At 40.7% G+C, this 6,524-nt stretch overlaps 1 non-coding gene across 1 annotated transcript; it reads right to left on the bottom strand.

The window, feature by feature from the left end:
- Positions 1-47: 47 nt before the first annotated feature.
- Positions 48-212, bottom strand: LOC129685754 (U1 spliceosomal RNA). Its single transcript, XR_008721534.1, has one exon. It is a non-coding gene; the product is annotated as a U1 spliceosomal RNA (small nuclear RNA).
- Between the last annotated feature and the right edge of the window lie 6,312 nt (positions 213-6,524).

Here is a 6,524-nt window from a genome sequence, read left to right as displayed (position 1 = left end):
TGTGTGTGTGTGTGTGTGTGTGTGTGTGTGTGTGTGTGTGTGTGTGTTAAGGGAGAGTTCGAACACAGTCCCCCTACTACTACAAATTATGCAGCCAAGTTTCCCACATTTGGGGAAATCACAGGAGTCAGCACATAGAGAGTGCAATGGATAAGCCTCACCCTGGGGAAACCACCTTCATGATCATGGAATCTCCACTGCCAGGTAAGCATCCATAATACTATATTTAACGGCTGCTCAGTAACCTATCATGTAGCTAGATCAGGGTCTTCTGCTATGGCCCTAAAGCCTTCAACTTGCTTTTAAAAGTACTACTACATGAAAGCAAGAACCATTCTTAAAATTTTTATTTATCTATTTTTTTTTTTTAATTTGCTTACTGCAATACTAGAGATTGAACCCAGGGTCCTGTGTGTGCTAGGCAAGTGCTCTACCAATGAACTACATCCCCAGGTAAGAGCCTTTCTTTGTATATGCCTTTGAAGCACATTCTCACTTTGTAGCGGTGGGTACCCTGGGACTCTTTAAGCAGCCGGAGGCGATCTTGAATTCCTTTATCCCCAGTCTTCAATTACTGAGTTCCAGAATTATAGGCATGCACTGCCACATCTTTATGCAGTTCTAGGAAGCAAACTCAGTGTTTTGTGCATGCTAGGGAAGTATTCCACCAACTGAGCTAAACACCCACTGCTGATTTGTTCCAATTCCTTTTCTTTTGTTGGATACAGGTTCTCCTTATGTATCCCTAATTGGCCCAAAACTTGCTATGTAGATCAATACTGTCCTAGCACTCCCAGTATTCTTCCTGTCTCTACCTCTAAATACTCAAATTACAGGCATGAGCCACCATGCCTGGCCTCCAAGAATGATTTTTTCAGTATCAAAATATTGTGTACCACCTACACTGTAAACCACAAAGCTTGGCTTTCACAGTCTAATCAGCTTCAGAAAAACATTCCTAAATAATAGGACTACACTACACAATGACAGTATATTCTGTGGTGATGTTTAAATAACCTATATTCCCATTTATCACACAAAAGTCTGAGGATTATTTTCAAAATTGTCACATTTACAAGACAATGAACTCAAGATTGTTAACAATATCTGGTAGGTGCATTAACAAGTTTCCAGATTTCTTGAGAAATAATTTTGAAACATCTAGCATTAAAACATTTACATGAATTTGGGTTGCAAGTTTTGTAAGGAAAAACCATAACAAGCAAATTATGACTAGCATTTCAGTCTAGCAATTTAATAATTACAAGATATTCGAGAATCAGAGGCATCAAACTTGAATTTTAGTATGCTCTGGTTACTTAAGAGCCCACTGTCTGAATAAGCTCTTCTCTGTGCCTGCTCCTCCCCTCATCTGTGTGACTAATGAACCTTCTCCTCTGAAATAAGAATCCAGTTATATATGTGCCTTTGAACAAAGGATTAGAAAGGTGATGTCACTTCTATCTTGATAGCAAATGTTCTCTCTACTGTTTTTCCTGGGTAGAATAAAGCAACCTTCCATCACTGTCTTTCTGTCTGTGTGGTTTGTTTGTTTTTAAGGTTTTATTTAGTACATATGAATGTTTTGCCTGTATGTGTGTATATGTACACCACATGCATGCCTGGTAAGCATGGGGTCAAAGAAGAGTGTCAGATGCCTTGAAACTGAAGTTATGAATGGTGTGAACCTGAGTCCTTTGGACTAGCAAGACACATTCTTAAACTATCTTTCTATCCCCAGTAGGGTTTGTTTGGTTGCCCCTAGTATCTATCTCAAGTCCTGCACATAAGGAATAGTCATCTCAAATTTTAGCAAGCAAGTTTAGTTTAAAAACACATGTACTTAGAATTCTGCAAGTTGGAAGGGTAGTGACTGAGAACTGAACACCATCTTTCTTACTCTGAGAGCTTAGGCTCTGCAACACAAATATGAATCAGCTTACAAAAGAAACAGTATTTTATCATACTAGTGACTGATCAAAATATTACAGTTGGAAGGCACTAGAAAGATATCACAAAAGCCTTGTCATTTCAGTAACCAAGATGGTGGAAGTTATACCTGGACCAAACAGGAAAAGTCAAGTCCTGAGCATGCCTCTACACAGACAGTAGGACTTCTAATATGACAACAGAAATGAAAAAAAAAGGCCCCAGATTAGAATCATGTGAATCACCAAGGGAGCTTTCTACATCTGTTGTGTTAAAACAATAACCTCAATAAACTCTATAGATGCAACACTGAGCCTCGACCTGCCTACTTCCCAAAACCATCTGGCATTGCTGTTTGAGAACCACCTCCATTGCCTTATGTAACAGCATTCAAAGGCAGAACCCTGGAACCTTGCACGTGGACTCCCCATTCTAAGCAGCCCAGGACTGCAATGGTATTTGGCCCAGTCAACATGTATGAAACAGTTCAATATGGGAACAATACAACTTCATATTGCTTTAGGGTTACTTCTTCATCTCCCATGTTTCTAAAATGTAGGTGAGGTCCTTGGCCCTCTTTTCACAACCACAGTCTCCTTGTCTTAATCCTAACTATATGATGGTAACACTAAATCTTTATTTGAAGATCCTATTTCCTCCATGGGTTTTGTGGTTGTTTGAATAAGAATGCTCCCCCCATAGGCTCATATATTTGAATGCTTAGTCATCAGGGAGTGGAACTACTTGAGAAGATTAGGGCATATAGCCTTTGGAGTATGTGTAGACTGGTTGGAGGAAGTATGTCAATTGGGGTGGGCTTGGAGGTTTCAAAAGCCTAGGCCAGTCCCAGTGTCTCCCTCTTCCTGCTTTCTGTCTATCCGGATGTAGTACTCTCAGGTACTTCTACAGCATCATGTTTGCCTGCATGGCACCAAGCTTCCTGCCAATGGACTAATTGTTAGTATTTAGGCAGCCTGCTTCTGGGTTGCCTAGCAGCCTATGATGTCATCACGTGTCACCTGCCAAGTGGCAGGCATGGTGGTTATGTTTCTCCTTAAAAGGTTCAACCCACCACTTTGTCTCTCTCTCTCTCTTGCCCTCTTACCCTCTCCCCTTTCCCTGTTGGGGCACCCCCTCCCTTTCCCTATCATGTCTCACTCTCCTTCTCTCTCTTCATCTCCATTTAATAAACCTCTTTCATATAAATTCTGCTGTGTGCATCATCATTTCATTGGGTCCTAACACTAACCTTCTGAAACTGTAAGCAAGCCTCAAATAAATATTTTCTTTTTTTTGGGAGCGGGGGAGAGAAGGGGGTCCAAGACAGGGTTTCTCTGTGTAGCTTTGGCTGTCCTAGACTCACTTTGTTGACCAGGCTGGCCTCGAACTCATAGAGAGCCACCTACCTCTGCCTCTCAGAGTGCTGGGATTACAGGCGTGCACCACCGCCAGCTTAAATACTTTCTTTTTATAAGAGTTTCCATGGCCATGGTTCCCCTTCACAGTAAAACAAAAATGACCAAGGCAAACTTCATTTGTATCTCCACTTGAGTCCCTGTCTGGCATCCAGAAGTCATTACTTCCGAGGTAGACTTACTCTGACCTTAAGGTCTCTTCAGTATTCTGACTTACCAACTGGTGACCCTTCGCTCCAGGCTCTAAACACTGTCACTGTCATCTTGGACTCTCTTCCTTTCTCTCCAGCACTTTCCTCGTCAAATCTTAAGTCCTATGACTATACCCACATAGCACCCTTAATGTCTCCACACACACTGTCACTTCCATGGGTGGATCTCTAGTCTTTGCATAGTGTCAAGATGATCATTTCTCCTGCAAATATAAAACTCTTCCGAAAGCAGAGGTCTGACCTTACTCAGTTCATCACTCAAAAGACATGCCATGAGTTAAATCACTGTCATAGAAAAACAAACAAACCATTCTCCTTCCACCAGCTTCCTGGACATGTGAGGTGGAGATCAGGACCAGAAACACTCCAAAAAGTTATATACAATACTTCAGATTCCATTTGTAGCAGGTAAAATAATTTCCTACCCACCAGAGTTTCCCGCCCTTCAATCTCCTCAAGCTGGAACTGTGGCTGATTACTGACAAGGAGGAATAAAAGTTGCAGAAAGAAGTTAGGTTGCCAAAGAGCTCACATAATATAGAAAAAGAGATATCACCCTGGGTTATATGAGAGGATATTTGCTAAATACCAACATATGAGCCTCCCACCCACTACCAATCTTCTAAAGCAAGTCACATCACACAAACAGATTCTACCCTCAACAGTGGTCTCAAAAGAGCGCTTTAAAAGAGGAAGGGGACAGAAGAAGCAATGCCTGTGATCCTTTGTGAGAAAAATGCAAGCAATCTCTACTGGCTTTCAGAGATAAAGGGGCTCTAAATGTTGACCAGGGTTCCCCTGAGCCTCCAATAATAATAATAATAACAACAACATGATATTCCTCTTAGCAAAATGAGCTGACTTCAGATTTCTGACCTCCAAACTGTAAGACAATAAACCTTTGCTATTTTATTCAGCTAAGTTACAACAGCCAGTGGAAACTAATACACCTCTTCCCTCTTGCTTCTGAGTGTCCACTGCAGGACATTCACGCCATTTTACAGTACTTAACACTGTACTTAGCATTTCGTGTTAAAAAGCTCTGTACTTCACAATAACTATGAAGCTCCAGTTTTATGTATCAGGCAGCTTATATCTCCAGCCCTTTGTTGTAGTTCAAACAATTAGCCCTAAAACTCATCACTGTGGTTTGAGAGAATAAATGACACTTTGTCACTCGGGCAAGATGAGGGTGAGTGAGCACCTCATGCATTCCTGCACTCTGCTGGCCCTAATCACTTCACTCTATTTCCATTTTGTTCTTACTTTCCTGAAAATTTTGTTCCCATTCCCTCGGGGACACGCATGGTATCTTATTGTGAGTTTCACTCCATGCCATCTTGCTCCCTGCATTAAAAAAGTTTCCATTCTGTAAAACTCTGGGTAATTTAGTTGGCCTCATGCTTGGCCTGCACCTTTGAAATCTAAGGAATTCTTGTACTCTGACCTTTAGAAATATAAAGAGTTGGGGCTGGCAAGATGGCTCAGTTGGTAAAAATACTTGTCACACAAGCATGAGGCTTGAGTTCAGATCTTGCCACTCATGTAAAAAGCCACAGTGAGGATAGTCATATACTGTGGCTTAGCATTCAACCACCTGAGCAAAATGAGGAAGCTCCAGAGCTGGTGAGACAAAATAAACAAAATGCAGTGTGTTTTTAACCATGAATAAACCAAATACAGTATACCAATGGGGTGTCATTAAACAGTATAGTGAGCCATCCATTCAAGCCACAATGTGAATAAACCTCGATGCACTACAGCAACTGAGCCTGGTTGTGAAGGCCTGCCATTCTACATGTATCTAGACTACAGTCAGTTTCTGGTCAGCTTGGCAAGACTGTTTCAAAGTAAGGCATAAAGAAGGCTGGGGGTATAGTTTAATGGTAGAGTGCTTGTCTAGCATGAACAAGGCTTTGGGTTCAATCCCCGGTACTAAAGAAATGGAGGAAGGAAGGGAGGGAAGAATGAGAGAGGAACAAGAATGGATGCAGTCAGAGTGAGAAACAATTCCACAAAATCAAAGAAATCAAACATAAAAGAATGTATGAATTCTACAACCTACTCATGTAAAACATGAGAAGAGCTCTCTCTCTCTCTCTCTCTCTCTCTCTCTCTCTCTCTCTCTCTGCCTTGAGCTAGTAACTGGATATGAGGTCTCAGCCATTGCTCCAGTGACATGCTATACCTGCTCACAACATTATCTGCAGATAAAGACCCTACTCTAGCCCATGTAGAATGCTTCCATATAATGGTTATCCTGGTGATGATATTTTCTTGAGCTGATTTAGTAATTCTTCATATGGCAGTAGTTTTCTAACATGAAAAAAAAATCTGTATTTTTCTCTCTGATTTATAATTTTGGGGTGATATGGACAGAAATAAGGACAGACTAGAAAAATTTAAATAAAAATTGATCTCATAGGTAAGAATTTTGTAGAATTGAGGAAAAATAGCAGGATACTCCAGACACGACATTTGAAAGAGGAAGAAATTAACTATAGATAAAAATATCAGAAACATATCCATTTAATCTTCCTACGGTATGGTTTATCACTAAAATATGGTATCCTAATATTAGTTCTGCCACTGGGAGGTATTTTTCTATATATCCCGAAAGATCAATGTATGGAATCCTGAAATGTTCAAGCAGACAGCCCAACTTTAGGTCCATGCATATACTGGAGTACCAGTTTGAAGTCCAAAATACAGGACTCGCCCCCCCCCCAAAAAAAAAAAAACGAAAAAGGAAAACATATGCTATACATTTTGATAGAAATGCAATTATAGTGGCCTTGTCCTCAAAATCATGGGATGCAGAAACAGCAACTGAGTGACTGAAGCAGAAGAGCTGCTGCCAGCCATGCTCGTCATTTCTTGAGGAACACCAACACATGTAATTTTTAGGATTCTGCATAAATCTCTTTTAAACTGCCATTAATGCCTAATGATGTCATCTAAGCACCAT

The sequence above is a fragment of the Psammomys obesus genome, unplaced genomic scaffold, assembly GCF_907164565.1.
Source record: "Psammomys obesus unplaced genomic scaffold, mPsaObe1.curated_primary_1811, whole genome shotgun sequence".
Lineage (NCBI taxonomy): Eukaryota > Metazoa > Chordata > Mammalia > Rodentia > Muridae > Psammomys > Psammomys obesus.
Note: the sequence above shows the minus strand (reverse complement) of the source record. Positions and strands in the feature narration are given on the sequence as shown.